We start from the raw sequence: 17459 nt of genomic DNA on the forward strand, positions 1-17459 counted from the left end.
TGCTGATCGTGGACTTCAGGAAACAGCAGAGGGAGCACCCCCCTATCCACATCGACGGGACCGCAGTGGAGAAGATGGAAAGCTTCAAGTTCCTCGGCGTACATATCACTGACAAACTGAAATGGTCCACCCACACAGACAGTGTGGTGAAGAAGGCGCAACTTCCACTTCCATCCGTCACTTCCTGTTGAATCTGCAGACGTGTTGCTGTGCGTTTTGTTGCTGTGCGTTTTGCTGCCAACTTTACTTTACTTTGCTAGCTGACAACTTTACGTTTTTTGTTTTGTTTTTAATTACCGTTTATATTTTTAGTTTTTCCATCGCAACTTTTTTCCCTCATTCAACTTTTTCACTCCGGACGCTTTATCTGGACATGGTTCGTCAACACCTTCAACAGCCGAAGCTAAGTAGTAACATTAACATGATGTCTTCTAATTGCAGTCGCTGTACTCATAATATACAGGAGAACGATCGCCTTACGGCGAGAATAGCTGTGCTTAAAGCCCAGCTTCAGACGCAATCGTTAGGCAAGGGTAATTTCAGTGTAGGAAAGGAAGAAACAGCGTCTGTGCCACCAGTAAGTACAGATAGTAACGTTAGTATAAATCCCCCCGCACAGTCCCCGCAGCCAGACAACTTTCTCATGGCTTCTGGAGGGAAATGCTGTTGGAATGCTCAACCGGTGTCGCTCATTCAGCCGACAGAAACTTTCAACCGGTTCTCCCCATTATGTAGCGAGTCGGAGTCGGAGTCTTCTCTTGTCTCTACTCCTCCCGTTACGGGGTCTGAGACGCCGAAGGCTCCCACCATTAGCTCTGACAAATTGAAAACCCTAGTCATTGGCGACTCCATTACCCGCAGTATTAGACTTAAAGCGAATCACCCAGCGATTCTGACAGCCTGTTTGGACGCAGGGGGCAGGGCTACCGACCGTTGAAGGCTAAGTCTAACAGATGAGTCGCTGCTAAAGCCCTAAATCTGGCGAGTGTAGAGAGTAGTAGTAGAGTATTGTTATCCGACCACGTCGGCACCAACGATGTTTAGGATAAACAGTCCAGAGGTCACCAAGTGCAACATAGCACTCAGCGTGTAAATCAGCTAGAAAGATGTGTCGGCATCGAGTAATTGTCTCTGGCCCCCTCCCAGTTAGGGGGAGTGACGAGCTCTACAGCAGAGTCTCAGCACTCAATCGCTGGTTGAAAATGTTTTTTCTGCCCTCCCAAAAGATAGAATTTGTAGATAATTGCCTCTTATCTGGACTCACCCACAAACAGGCACAGCCTGACCTGCTGAGGAGTGACGGACTCCATCCTAGCTGGAGGGGTGCTCTCACTTTATCTACAACATAGATAGGGCTCTAACTCCTCTAGCCCACAATGAAATAGGGTGCAGGCCAGGCAGCAGCTGGTTTAGCCAACCTGCCGAGCTTGAGGTGAGTCCGCCAATGAGCACAGTCAGTGTAGTCAGCTCAGCCATACCATTGAGACTGTGTCTTTGTGCTCGACCTAGGTTCGGCAAAGACTAAACATGGCAGTGTTTCGCCTTAGCAATCTTATTAGGATAAGACCTCCTCCATTCCTGCCATTATTGAAAGAGATCGTGATACTCACATCTCAAATAGGGTTAATTAATGTTAGATCCCTCACTTTCAACAAGGCAGCCATATGTCAATGAACTAATCACTGATCATAATCTTGATGTGATTGGCCTGACTGAAACATGGCTTAAAGCCTGATGAATTTACTGTGTTAATGAGGCTCACTTCCTGGTTACACCTAGTGACCATATCCCCCCGTGCATCCGCAAAGGCGGAGGTGTTGCTAACATTACTGATAGCAAATTTCAATTTACAAAAAAAAAAATGGCGTTTTTCTGTCTTTTGAGCTTCTAGTCATGAAATCTATGCAGCCTACCTTCAATCACTTTTTATAGCTACTGTTTACAGGCTCCTGGGCCATATACAGCGTTCCTCTCTTGAGTTTCCTGATTCCTATCAGACCTTGTAGTCATAGCAGATCATATTCTATATTTTTGGTGATTTAATATTCACATGGAGAAGTCACCAGACCCACTCCAAAAGTCTTTCGGAGCCATCATCGACTCAGTGGGTTTTGTCCAACATGTCTCTGGACCTACTCACTGCCACAGTCATACTCTGGACCTAGTTTTGTCCATGGAATAAATGTTGTAGATCTTAATGTTTTTCCCAACAATCTGGACTATCGGACCACCATTTTATTACGTTTGCAATCGCAACAAATAATCTGCTCAGACCCCAACCAAGGAGCATCAAAAGTCGTGCTATAAATTCTCAGACACACAAAAAATTCCTTGATGCCCTTCCAGACTCCTTCTGCCTACCCAAGGACGTCAGAGGAACAAAAATCAGTTAACCACCTAACTGAGGAACTCAATTTAACCTTGCGGCAATACCCTAGATGCAGTTGCACCCCTAAAACGAAAAACATTTGTCATAAGAAACTAGCTCCCTGGTATACAGAAAATACCCGAGCTTTGAAGCAAGCTTCCAGGAAATTGGAACGGAAATGGCGCACACCAAACTGGAAGTCTTCCGACTAGCTTGGAAAGACAGTACCGTGCAGTACCGAAGAGCCCTCACTGCTGCTCGATCATCCTACTTTTCCAACTTAATCGAGGAAAATAAGAACAATCCAAAATTTATTTTGATACTGTTGCGAAACTAACTAAAAAGCAGCATTCCCCAAGAGAGGATGGCTTTCACTTCAGCAGTAATAAATTCATGAACTTCTTTGAGGAAAAGATCATGACCATTAGAAAGCAAATTACGGACTCCTCTTTGAATCTGCGTAATTCCTCCAGGGCTTAGCTGTCCTGGATCTGCACAGCTCTGCGAGGGCCTGGGATCGGGAGAGACACTTAAGTGTTTTAGTACTATATCTCTTGACACAATGATGAAAATAATCATGCCTCTAAACCTTCAAGCTGCATACTGGATCCTATTCCTACTAAACTGCTGAAGGAGCTGCTTCCCTGTGCTTGGCCCTCCCTATGTTGACCATAATAACAGCTCTCTATCCACCGGATGTGTACAACCTCACTAAAAGTGGCAGTGATAAGCCTCTCTTGAAAAAGCCAAACCTTGACCCGGAAAATATAAAAAAACTATCGGCCTATATCGAATCTTCCATTCCTCTCAAAAAAAATTGAAAAAAGCTGTTGCGCAGCAACTCACTGCCTTTCTGAAGACAAACAATGTATACGAAATGCTTCAGTCTGGTTTTAGACCCCATCATAGCACTGAGACTGCACTTGTGACGGTGGTAAATGACCTTTTAAAATGGCGTCAGACGAGGCTCTGCATCTGTCTCGTGCTACTAGACCTTAGTGCTGCTTTGGACACCATCGATCACCAACATTCTTTTGGAGAAGACTGGAAACCCAAATTGGTCTACACGGACAAGTTCTGGCTTGGTTTAGATCTTACCTGTCGGAAAGATATCAGTTTGTCTCTGTGAATGGTCTGTCCTCTGACAAATCAACTGTACATTTCGGTGTTCCTCAAGGTTCCGTTTTAGGACCACTATTGTTTTCACTATATATTTTACCTCTTGGGGATGTTATTCGAAAACATAATGTTAACTTTCACTGCTATGCGGATGACACACAGCTGTACATTTCAATGAAACATGGTGAAGCCCCAAAATTGCCCTGCTAGAAGCCTGTGTTTCAGACATAAGGAAGTGGATGGCTGCAAACTTTCTACTTTTAACTCGGACAAAACAGAGATGCTTGTTCTAGGTCCCAGAAACAAAGAGATTTCTTGTTAAATCTGACAATTTTCATCTTGATGGTTGTAAAGTCGTCTCAAATAAAACTGTGAAGGACTCGGCGTTACTCTTGACCTGATCTCTCTTTTGACGAACATATCAAGACTGTTTCAAGGACAGCTTTTTTTCCATCTACGTAACATTGCAAAATCAGAAATTTTCTGTCCAAAATGATGCAGAAAAATTAATCCATGCATTTGTTACTTCTAGGTTAGACTACTGCAATGCTCTACTTCCGGCTACCCGGATAAAGCACTAAATAAACTTCAGTTAGTGCTAAATACGGCTGCTAGAATCCTGACTAGAACCAAGAAATTTGATCATATTACTCAGTGCTAGCTTCCCTACACTGGCTTCCTGTTAAGGCAAGGGCTGATTTCAAGGTTTTACTGTTAACTATAAAGCGTTACATGGCCTTGCTCCTACCTATCTTTCCGAGTTGGTCCTGCCGTACATACCAATACGTACGCTACGGTCACAAGACGCAGGCCTCCTAATTGTCCCTAGAATTTCTAAGCAAACAGCGGGAGGCAGGGCTTTCTCCTATAGATCTCCATTTTTATGGAACAGTCTGCCTACCATGTGAGAGACGCAGACTCGGTCTCACCTTTAAGTCTTTACTGAAGACTTATCTCTTCAGTAGGTCATATGATTGAGTGTAGTCTGGCCCAGGAGTGTGAAGGTGAACGGAAAGGCTCTGGAGCAACGAACCGCCCTTGCTGTCTCTGCCAGGCCGGTTCCCTCTTCATCTGGGATTCTCTGCTCTAACCCTGTTACAGGGCTGAGTCACTGGCTTGCTGGTGCTCTTTCATGCCGTCCTAGGAGGGGTGCGTCACTTGAGTGGGTTGAGTTACTGACGTGATCTTCCTGTCTGGGTTGGCGCCCCCCTTGGTTTGTGCTGTGGTGGAGACCTTTGTGGGCTATACTCGGCCTTGTCTCAGGATTGTAAGTTGGGTGGTTGAGGATTTCCTCTAGTGGTGCGGGGGCTGTGCTTTGGCAAAGTGGGTGGGGTTATATTCCTTCCTGTTTGGCCCTGTCCGGGGGTTTCTTCGGATGGGGCCACAGTGTCTCCTGACGCTCTGTCTCAGCCTCTCCAGTATTTATGGCTGCAGTAGTTTATGTGTCGGGGGGCTAGGGTCAGTTGGTTACCTGGAGTACTTCTCTGTCTTATCCAGTGTCCTGTGTGAATTTAAGTATGCTCTCTCTAATTCTCTCGTTCTCTCTTTCTCTCTGAGAACCTGAGCCCTAGGCACCATACGTCAGGCTACCGGGCATGATGACACCTTGCTGTCCCAGCCGCCTGGCCTTGCTGCTATTCCAGTTTCAACTGTTCTGCCTGCGGTTACGGAACCCCTACCTGTCCCAGACCTGCTGTTTTCAACTCTTAATGATCGTCTATGAAAAGCAACTGAGATTTATTCCTGATTATTATTTGACCATGCTTGTCATTTATACATTTTGAAAATCTTGCTCTCTCTAATTTTCTCCTTCTCTCTTTCTTTCTCTCTGAGGACTGAGCCTAGGACCATACGTCGGGACTACGGCCGTGGTGACTCCTTGCTGTCCCAGTCCGCCTGGCCTTGCTGCTATTCCAGTTTCAACTGTTCTGCCTGCGGTTATGGAACCCCTACCTGTCCCAGACCTGCTGTTTTTTTCAACTCTGATCGAGCTATGAAAAGCCAACTGAGATTTATTCCTGATTATTATTTGACCATGCTTGTCATTTATGAACATTTTGAAAATCTTGGCTCTCTCTAATTTTTCTCCTTCTCTCTTTCTTTCTCTCGGAGGGACCTGGGCCCTAGGACATGCGTCGGGACTGCCGCCCGTGGTGACTCCTTGCTGTCCCAGTCGCGCCTGGCCTTGCTGCTATTCCAGTTTCAGCTGTTCTGCCTGCGGTTATGGAACGCCACCTTTTCCAGACCTGTTGTTTTTCAACTCTTGATGATCGGCTATGAAAAGCCAACTGAAAATTATTCATGATTATTATTTGACCATGCTTGTCACTTATGAACATTTTTGAACATCTTGGCATAGTTCTGTTATAATCTCCACCCGGCACAGCCAGAAGAGGACTGGCCACCCTCATTTAGCTGGTTCCTCTCTAGGTTTCTTCCTAGGTTTTGGCCTTTCTAGGGAGTTTTTCCTAGCCACCGTGCTTCTACACCTGCATTACTAGCTGTTTGGGGTTTTAGGCTGGGTGTCTGTACAGCACTTCGAGATATTAGCTGATGTACGAAGGGCTATATAAAATAAAATTGATTGATTGATTGACAATGCCTCTTCAACCTCAAGAGACTGAAGAAATTTGGCTTGTCACCTAAAACCCTCACAAACTTTTACAGATGCACAATTGAGAGCATCTTGTCGGGCTGTATCACCGCCTGGTATGGCAACTGCACCACCTGCAACTGCAGGGCTCTCCAGAGGGAAGTGGGGTTTGCCCAACACATCACTGGGTGCAAGCCACCTGCCCTCCAGGACACCTACAGCACCCGATGTCACAGGAAGGCCAAAAAGATTATCAAGGACAACAATCACCCGAGCCACTGCCTGTTCACCCCTCTATCATCCAGAAGGCGAGGTCAGTACAGGTGCATCAAAGCTGGGATCGAGAAATTGAAAAACAGCTTCTATCAAGGCCATCAGACTCTTAAACAGCCATCACTAGCACAGCGGCCGCTGCACTATATACATACACTTGAAATCACTGGCCACTTTAATAATGGAACATTAGTCACTTTACATATTTTGCATGACTCATCTCATATGTATATACTGTATTCTATCCTTCTCTACTGTATCTTAGTCTATGCCGCTCTGACATTGCTCATCCAAATATTTATATCTTCTTAATTCCATTCCTTTACTTTAGATTGTGTGTCTTGTTAGATATCTGTGGAGTCTGTGTTTGTGAACAGAACCCCAAAACCAGCTGGCTGAGGGGACTCTTCTCTAGGTTCATCTCTCTGTAGGTGAGGGCTTTGCGGTGTAACGTGTGGGCATTGCTTCCTTTTAGGTGGTTGTAGAATTTTACAGCTCTTTTGGGGATTTTTATTAGTCCTAATTCTCCTCTGCATGCATTGTTTGGGGTTTGCGTGGTACATGAAGGATATTTTATCAGAATTCTGCATGCAGTCTCAATTGGGTTTTTGTCCCATTTCGTGAATTATTGTTTGGCGAGTGGACCCCAGACCTCACAACCATTAAGGACAATGGCTTCTATAACTGATTTAAGTACTTTTAGCTAGATCCTAATTGGGATGTCAAGTTTTATGTTCCTTTTGATGGCATAGAATGTGCATTTGTTGTCCTGGCAACTGGACCCATTTTGGAACACAATTATTTTTGTCTTACTGAGATTTAGCGTCATGGCCCAAATCTGACAGAATCTGTGCAGAAGATCTAGGTGCTGCTGTAGGCCCGCCTTGGTTGGGGACAGAAGCAACAGATMATCTGCAAACAGTAGACATTTGACTTCAGAGTGTAGTATGGTGAGTCCGGGTGCTGCAGACTGATCTAGGGCCCTAGCCAATTAATTGATATACAGTTGAAGTCGGAAGTTTACATACACTTAGGTTGGAGTCATTAAAACTTGTTTTTCAAYCACTCCACAAATTTCTTGTTAACAAACTATAGTTTTTGCAAGTCGGTTAGGACATCTACTTTGTGCATGACACAAGTAATTTTTCCAACAATTGTTTACAGACAGATTATTTGACTTATTATTCACTGTATCACAATTCCAGTGGGTCAGAAGTTTACATACACTAAGTTGACTGTGCATTTAAACAGCTTGAAATATTCCAGAAAATTATGTAATCGCTTTAGAAGCTTCTGATATGCTAATTGACATAATTTGAGTGAATTGGAGGTGTACCTGTGGATGTATTTCAATGCCTACCTTCAAACTCAGTGCCTCTTTGCTTGACATCATGGGAAAATCTAAAGAAATCAGCCAAGACCTCCGAAAATAAATTGTAGACCTCCGCAAGTCTGGTTCATCCTTGGGGGCAATTTCCAAACGCCTGAAGGTACCACGTTCATCTGTACAAACAATAGTACGCAAGTATAAACACCATGGGACCACGCAGCCGTCATACCGCTCAGGAAGGAGATGCGTTTCTGGCTCCTAGATATGAACGTACTTTGATGCGAAAAGTGTAAATCAATCTCAGAACAACGCAAAGGACCTTGTGAAGATGCTGGAGGAAACAGGTACAAAAGATCTATATCCCAGTAAAACGAGTCCTATATCGACATAACCTTAAAGGCCGCTCAGCAAGGAAGAAGCCACTGCTCCAAAATCGCCATAAAAAAGCCAGACTACGGTTTGCAACTTCACATGGGGACAAAGATCGTACTTTTTGGAGAAATGTCCTCTGGTCTGATGAAACTAAATAGAACTGTTTGGCCATAATGACCATCATTATGTTTGGAGGAAAAAGGGGGAGGCTTGCAAGCCAAAGAACACCATCCCAACCATGAAGAACGGGGTGGCAGCATCATGTTGTGGGGGTGCTTTGCGCAAGGAGGCACGGTCACAAAATAGATGGCATCATGAGGGAGGAAAATTATGTGGATATATTGAAGCAACATCTCAAGGCATCAGTCAGGAAGTTAAAGCTTGGTCGCAAATGGGTCTTCCAAATGGACAATGACCCCAAGCATACTTACAAAGATGTGGCAAAATGGCTTAAGGGACAACAAATTCAAGTATTGGAGTGGCCATCACAAAGCCCTGACCTCAATCCTATAGAAATGTGTGTGCAGAACTGAAAAAGCGTGTGCGAGCAAGGAGGCCTACAAACCGACCCAGTTACACAGCTTTGTCAGGAGGAATGGGCCAAAATTTCACCCAACTTATTGTGGAAAGCTTGTGGAAGGCTACCCGAACGTTTGACTCAAGTTAAACAATTTAAAAGGCAATGCTACCAAATATTAATTGACTGTATGTAAACTTCTGACCCACTGGGAATGTGATGAAAGAAATAAAAGCTTAAATAAATTCTCTCTACTGTATTATTCTTACATTTCACATTCTTAAAATAAAGTGGTGATCCTAACCAAAATTCACTAAAACAGGGAATTTTTTACTTGGATTAAATGTCAGGAATTGTGAAAAACTGAGTTTAAATGTATTTGGCTAAGGTGTATGTAAACTGTTGAAGAGGGTGGGGCTCAAGGTGCTTCCCTGTCTCACCCCACTTCTCTGAGGAAAGAAATATGTGTGTTTATTGCCAATTTTTAACTGCACACTTGTTGTTTGTGTACCTTGATTTTATAATATTGTATGTTTTCCCCCAACAATGCTTTCCATCAATTTGTATAGCAGACCCTCATGCCAAATTGAGTCAAAAGCTTTTTTTAAATAAAAAAGCATGAGAAAGACTGCTGTTTGGTTTATCTACAGTGGGGAGAACAAAGTATTTGATACACTGCCGATTTTGCAGGTTTCCTACTTACAAAGCATGTAGAGGTCTGTAATTTCTATCATGGGTACACTTCAAACTATGAGAGACGGAATCTAAAACAAAAATCCAGAAAATCACATTGTATGATTTTTAAGTAATTAATTTGCATTTTATTGCATGACATAAGTATTTGATACATCAGAAAAGCATCTTAATATTTGGTACAGAAACCTTTGTTTGCAATTACAGAGATCATACGTTTCCTGTAGTTCTTGACCAGGTTTGACACCACACTGCAGCAGGGATTTTGGCCCACTCCTCCATACAGATCCTTCTCCAGATCCTTCAGGTTCGGGGCTGTCGCTGGGCAATACGGACTTTCAGCTCCCTCCAAAGATTTTTCTATTGGGTTCAGGTCTGGAGACTGCGCTAGGCCACTCCAGGACCTTGAGAGATGCTTCTTACGGCGCCCACTCCTTAGTTGCCCTGGCTGTGTGTTTCGGGTCGTTGTCATGCTGGAAGACCCAGCCACGGACCCATCTTCAATGCTCTTACTGAGGGAAGGAGGTTGTTGGCCAAGATCTCGCGATACATGGCCCCATCCATCCTCCCCTCAATACGGTGCAGTCATCCTGTACCCTTTGCAGAAAAGCATCCCCAAAGAATGATGTTTCCACCTCCATGCTTCACGGTTGGGATGGTGTTCTTGGGGTTGTACTCAATCCTTCTTCTTCCTCCAACACGGCGAGTGGAGTTTAGACCAAAAAAGCTTCTATTTTTGTCTCATCAGACCACATGACCTTCTCCCATTCCTCCTCTGGATCATCCAGATTCATGGCAAACTTCAGACGGGCCCTGGACATGCGCTGGCTTGAGCAGGTGGACCTTGCGTGCGCTGCAGGATTTTAATCCATGACGGTGTAGTGTGTTACTATGGTTTCTTCTGAGACTGTGGTCCCAGCTCTCTTCGGTCATTGAACCAGGTCCTGCCGTTGGAGTTCTCGGCTGATAAGCTCACCTTCCTCATGCATTCATTGATGCCCCCGGGCTGAGCCATCTTGCATGGAGCCCCAGACCGAGGGTGATTGCACCGTATCCTTTGCAACTTCTTCCATTTTCTAATAATTGCCGACCAACAGTTGTTGCCTTCCTCACCAAGCTGCTTGCCTATTGTCTGTAGCCCATCCAGCCTGTTGCCATCTGTCACAATTTTTATCCCTGATGTCCTTTAAACAGCTCTCTTGGTCTTGCGCCCATTGTGGAGAGGTTTGGAGTCTGTTTGATTGAGTGTGTGGACAGGTTTCTTTTATTACAACGGTAATCGAGTTCAAACACGGTGCAGGTTAATACAGGTAATGAGTGGAGAGAACAGGAGGGCTTCTTAAGAAAAAACTAACAGGTCTGTGAGAGCCGGAATGCTTTACTGGTTGGTAGGTGAATCAAATCACTTATGTCATGCAATAAAATGCAAAATTAATTACTTAAAAATCATACAATGTGATTTTCTTGGATTTTTGTTTTTAGCATTCCTGTCTCTCCACAGTTGAAAGTGGTACCTATGATAAAAATTACAGACCTCTACATGCTTTGTAAGTAGGAAAACCTGCAAAATCGGCAGTGTATCAAATACTTGTTCTCCCCACTGTATTAGTGTGTGCAGGGTGTATATGTGGTCTGTCGTACGATATGTTGGTAAGAAGACAATTTGACATTCGCTCAGGACATTGTGTTCACTGAGGAAATGTTGGAGTCTGCAACGCTTACTTACAAGCCCTTAACCAACAATGCAGTTCAAGGAATAGAGTTAAGAAAATATTAAAAATAAAAAATAAAATCAGTATCACAAAATAAAGATAATGAGGCTATATACAGAGGGGTTACGGGTACCGAGTCAATGTGTGGGGGTCTACAACTGTTGTACTCGGCGCACGTGACMWTGAGGATTTTTCCAAGGTTACTGTCGACGTATATTCCACAGTAATTATTGGGATCAAATTTGTGTCCACTTTAGTGGATTGTGGTGATCAGACCTTGTTTCCAAATATTGGGGAAGATGCTAGAGCTGAGGATAACATTGAAGAGTTTAAGAATAGCCATTTTGAATTTGTGGTCTGCATATTTTATCATTTAATTTAGTATACCATCAACACTACAGGCCTTTTGATAAAGTAGTCTATAGTACCACTGCCAAGGGATGGGCTGTAGGTGTACCTACCATAGGATTCCCCTCGAAGCCTACCACTGACTATGTACAAACCCAGCATGCGACAGAGCTGAGTTGTGACCCATTTTTGTTGGTTGTTTTGTCATAGTTGTGTCTAGGGGGGCATATATATTTGGGAGGGAATGCAGTCCCCTCCAGGTAGGTGCTTGTCCCCCTGTGTGTGGAGGGTGTGAGGTTACTGTCCAGTTCTGGCGCTTAGGTTAGACTAGTACATGTCCCTGGGGATGGAAATGGTTGATCTCCCACTCTAGGATGGAGAAGCTGTCTTCATTAAAGTATGTGGATATAGGTAGCACACAGGAGGACATTTTTCTCTGTTGAGATTATTTCCATTTCCTAGTCAAATGTAAAATGATTCTGTTTTGCTTAATTTAATTGAGTGGATTAGGTCTGATGTAGCCTGAGGACATGTGTGATTTTCAAGTTGTCGAGGTTGGGGACATGGAAGGGTCAGGAGGCTTGGTTTGACCTGGAGGGACCTATATGAGTTGTGGCCATGGTTGGTTTGGGAGGGTGTTGGCTGGTCGGTTTGGGAGGGTGTTGGCTGGTCGGTTTGGGAGGGTGTTGGCTGGTCGGGGTGGGAGGGTGTTGGCTGGTCGGTTGGAGGTGTTGCGTGTCGTTTGGGAGGTGTTGGCTGGTCGGTGGAGGTGTTGGCTGCGGTTGGGAGGTGTTGGTGTCGATGTTGGAGGTGTTCTGCGTTGGAGGGTGTTTTGCTTGGTCGGGTTTGGAGAGGTTGGTTGTTTGGTCGGTTTTGGGAGGGTGTTGGCTGGTCGGGTGGGAGCGGTGTGTGCTCGGTGGGATGGGAGTGGTCGTTTGAGCTGTTGGTCGGATTTGGGAGGGTTGGTGTGTTGGCTGTTGTGTGGTATTGGGACGGTGTTGCTGGTCGTGTGGGAGGGTGTGTGGTCGTTGGGTAGGAGGGTTTGCGTGGTACGCGTTTGGGAGTGTTGAGTTGGTCGGTCGGGAGGGTTGCGTGGTCAGGTGGTGAGGGGTGCTTGTGGGTTGGGAGGTTGGCGGTCGGTTGGTATGGGTTGTGGTCGGTTTGAGGGTGTGTGGCCTGGTCGTTTGGGAGGGTTGGCTTGTCGGTTGGGGGTTGGGTGTTGGAGTGTTGTGGTCGGGTGGAGTGTGTTGCTGGCGGGGGGTAGGTGTTGGCTCGGTCGGGTGGGAGGGTGTGCTGGTCGGTGTGGGAGGTGTTGGCTGGTGCTGGTGGATGGTTGTGTGAGGGTGTTTGTGGTCGGTTTGAGGAGTGTTGGCTGTGCGGGTTAGGGTGTGGCTTGGTCGGGTGGAGGTGTTGCTGGTCGGAGTTGGGCTGTCGGTAGGAGATGTTGAGCGTCGGGTGGAGGGTGTTGGCTGGTCGGGGTGGGAGGGTGTTGGCTGGTTGGGGTGGGGAGGTGCCTGGTGGTGCCTCTCTCTCACTCGTACTGTCATTACTTACAGAAAGGCAGGGACACAGGGGTAGACAGGGACATATCTCCCTGTTCACTTCTAAGTACCCAGAAACACATCACTCAGCAACTTTCTCCACTGAGCTCAAAATAGACATGGAAACGACTGGGTGGTAGAGGAAAAAGGATGAGACGGAATCTGTCTATGTGTGTGTGTGTGTGTGTGTGTGTGTGTGTGCGCGCTCACATTGGCTGAGCTGAAGCTGTATCTCATGATGAGGTATAGGGTAGCGCAGGCCTGGCTTCTATTTCCATCCACAGGACTGCTACAGTGCTGGAGCACCTTCTGACACAGGTCTGCACACTGCTCGGCTTCCTCTTCAAACAACAGGTCACCAAACTATAACACAATACTGTCAGTACACGCACACACATCCATACACACACAATACTGTCAGTATATATTGTATATAGACAGTACCTTGACGACGAGTGCTCGCAGTGTGCTGAAGCAGTGAGACAGGAAGGTTGTACTCTGGTTGCAAGTGAGACAGTGTAGCAACACCCTCAACACACCGCCCACAACACTGTCCTTACAGTCAGCCAATGGAACAGCCTGTATGGAAGACAGTCATGACAACCAATCACAAGGGAGAGAGAGAATAATGTCAGCCAATGGGACTAGAGAGGACACTATGATGTTGGCTGTGTTCAAGAGAGTATCAATTTCGTGATGCGTTGTGGGTAAATGCTGACAGACTGATCTACAAACAATCAGTAGTTATTGCAGATGCAAGGTGATTTGTAGAACAGTCAGTCTGCAGTCAATCTCAAACACGGAGAGAAGAAAGAAGTAGAGGTAGATTGAAAACATAAGGAGAAAGATGTTGGACCTGTACTATGGTCTCCAGTAGGTCCAGGACTATGAGGTTGGACTCGGTAGCCAGATTCCCACTGATCAGAGCCTCCTGGTCTAGCTCTGCTTTGGTTCTGAGGGAAACCGGAGAGGGGGTTCTCTTCACTAGTTTCTTCCAAATGTATTGTCTGACAATGTATCTTCTTCCATACCAGGAGAGATATGTAATGAATGAATTGCATTTGTACTCAGTGCGTGTAACTCACTTGTCGTGTTTGTCATTGGTCTGCCTCCACTGTGTCAGGTCTTTTCTCCAGCGCAGGTTCACTCTCTGACCTGCACGGTCACTTCCTGTCAGGGTCAAAGGTCAGGGATAAAGGGGCTGGCAGGCACTTGTCCAATCAAAAAGCAGCTTAGGAGTACCATTGTTCCCTTTTCAGCTACTCAGAACTGCTTTTCAGGAGATATACTTCTAAGTCGTGTACTGTGCATGTAGCTACTCTTCATCAATCAGACTGACCTCCAGCCCGTCGCATCATTTCCCCCCGGGCTCCGATGCCCCTCAGTAGGGAGTCTTCCAGCTGCATCTTGGCCTGCTGGGACTTCTGTAAGGCCTGCGTGCTCACCTTATCACTGCTCCGCTTCCCCTGCACAACACACACACACAATGCGTGAAGGCATGCACGCACAAACACAGTGAGAATAACACACACATTTACATCCTACTTACAGACATTAATTAGGCATATACTCCATGCAGGGCGCAGATACACTTACCCTGTACTCAAAGCAGGAAACACAGATGGTGAGTAGTTCTAGCAGTCTGTTGAGCTGTGCTGAGGGCATGTCTACAGTCCAGCGCTGGATCAGACTCCTCTCAGCGTTCTTCATTACCCACAGGAAACACAGCAGCAGGTTACGGCTGGTCTCTGCCGACAGGGTGGCCACTGCCTTAGCAGACTGCTACAGAGGAGAGAGACAGAGATATACTGTATACTTTAGAGTGGACAGAGACATACTGTAGTATAATGTTGTTTATGGGTTCTTGTATTTTATTGGAATCCCAATTAGCCGCTGCCAAGGCTCTCCACAGGTGCTACATGTAATTCAGAGGTTGAGTTTGATGAATATTCCATACAGACCAGTGATTGATGTCTACCATTGAGTAACACTATTACACAGAGTTGATTGGGACCTCTGATGAAGACAACCATTAAACTCCTACTGATTCCATAGATGCTATTACTCAAATGGCAGGCTTAAGACCTCGACTTGAGTTCAATGTCAATATGTTAAACACTTTTCAAAACTGTAAAAAAAAAAAAAAACTACAGTTTGCATTGTGTATAGGGCATACATCCATCTAGCACAGACGAAGTATAATAGGAGAGACAAATGGAGGGTGTTCTGTGGCTGTGTGGTTTCCGTGGCTACATTTGATGGATGTGTGTGTCTCTCAGCACAGCCCAGTTCACTTATGATGATAATGCCTGTCCATAAAGCATCTCCCGGTGTGTGTGTGTGTGTGTGTGTGTGTGTGTGTGTGTGTGTGTGTGTGTGTGTGTGTGTGTGTGTGTGTGTGTGTGTGTGAGAGAGAGAGATAGAGAAAGAGAGCTGGCATCTCATAATGGATGGTGTGTGTGTGTGCTTCCGACAGCTCATCAGTCTACCTCACAGCAGCACACCTGCTACACCACCGCCCCCTTGTGGATGCGTGCACACACACACACACCTTAATCACTACTAGTCACAAAACTACAGAGCAAGGAATTTACTACTCTAATTGAAATTGTGAATGAATCATTTTAAAAAGCTAACTTAATCCAGGTCTGATGGAGGAACCCAAACATACAGTATGTGCTTGGAGGTGAACGAAGAGAGTCCTACTGATACAAAACCATGGCAGCATTCCTATAGCCTTACCACAGACGCCATGGAAGCCAGGGCATTCCTCGCCAAGGTGTTGAAGGGATTGCCGGCGATTGCCATAGCAATAGACTGATTAATGGGCGGGATGTTGTCGGGGTCTTCGTCTGACCCTCCGGTCTTGCTCTTCCCTCCGCGAGCCTCGGACACTACGGAGACACACAAGTGTCAAATACAAAAAAAATACGTATTTTCAACTTTTATTTACACAGATTAGAAGTTACTAAGGAGATACAGAGGTAGAAAGGGGAGCACGTTTGAAGGGGAGACTATGGTGGGGAGTCACATATTTGTTGAGAGCAAAGAATTTTTKGGTATTTTATTAGGATCCCCATTAGCTGTTGCAAAAGCAGCAGCTACTCTTCCTGGGGTCTACACAAAACATGAAACATAATACAGAATGACATAATACAGAACATCAATAGACAAGAACAGCTCAACGACAGAGCTACATAAAAAAAATGTAAAGGCACACGTAGCCTACATATCAATACATACACGCAAACTATCTAGGTCAAATAGGGGAGAGGCGTTGTGTCGTGAGGTGTTGCTTTATCTGTTTTTTGAAACCAGGTTTGCTGTTAATTTGAGCAATATGAGATGGAATGTAGTTCCATGCAATAAGGGCTCCATATAATAGTGTACACTTTCTTGAATTTGTTCTGGATTTGGGGACTGTGAAAAGACCCCTGSTGGCATGTCTAGCGGGATAAGTGTGTGTGCCAGAGCTGTGTGTAAGTTGACTACGCAAACAATTTGGGATTTAACACATTAATGTTTCTTATAAAAAGAAGTGATGCAGTCAAGTGATGCAGTCACTCTCCTCAACTCGTAGCCAAGAGAGACTGGCATGCATAGTATTTATATCAGCCCTCTGATTACAATTAACAGCAAAACGTGCCGCTCTGTTCTGGGCCAGCTGCAGCTGAACTAGGTCTTTCCTTGCAGCACTGGACCACACTACTGGACAATAATCAAGATTAGACAAAACTAGAGCCTGCAGAACTTGCTTTTTGSAGTGTGGTGTCAAAAAAGYAGAGCATCTCTTTATTACGGMYAGACCTCTCCCCATCTTTACAACCATTGAATCTATATGTTTTGACCATGACAGTTTACAATCTAAGGTAATGCCAAGTAATTTAGTCTCCTCAACTTGATCAACAGCCACACCATTCATTACCAGATTCAGCTGAGGTCTAGAACTTAGGGAATGATTTGTACCAAATACAATGCTCTTAGTTTTAGAGACGTTCAGAACCAGTTTATTACCGGCCACCCATTCAAAAACATGCTGCAACCTTTTGTTAAGGGTTTCAGTGACTTCATTAGGTGTGTTTACTGATGCATACATGGTTGAATCATCAGCATTCATGGACACACATGCTTTGTTTAATGCTAGTGGCAGGTCATTGGTAAAAATAGAAAAGAGTAGAGGGCCTAGAGAGCTGCCCTGCAGTACACCACACTTTACATGTTTGACATTAGAGAAGCTTCCATTAAAGAAAACCCTCTGAGTTCTATTAGATAGATAGCGCTGAATCCATGATTGTTACCACTCAGCCACGGCTCTGCACAGTTCACATCAACCCAGTTCCAAACCAATCAACCAACTCCTTAGACTCTACATTAAGTCCCAATGGGTAGGGTATAGGTGTGGATATGGGATGTGGCCAGGCCAGTACCTGTGAAGTCCAGGTAGTTGATGGAGTCAATGATGATGCCCACCAGGGGGAGGTAGAGAGTGGCCACCTTGGCCCGGACGTCAGGACGGGTACAGCGCTGGTCCAGGTCATGGGCACACAGCAGACTGTAGGTGGCGTTGATGGCCTTCCTCTGGACCTTACCCCT

At 45.3% G+C, this 17459-nt stretch overlaps 1 pseudogene; it reads right to left on the reverse strand.

The window, feature by feature from the left end:
* Window positions 1-17459, reverse strand: part of LOC111957567 (dedicator of cytokinesis protein 8-like) — a 106652-nt pseudogene that overhangs the window by 16476 nt on the left and 72717 nt on the right.

Source organism: Salvelinus sp. IW2-2015, linkage group LG33, assembly GCF_002910315.2.
Source record: "Salvelinus sp. IW2-2015 linkage group LG33, ASM291031v2, whole genome shotgun sequence".
Taxonomy (NCBI): Eukaryota; Metazoa; Chordata; class Actinopteri; order Salmoniformes; family Salmonidae; genus Salvelinus; species Salvelinus sp. IW2-2015.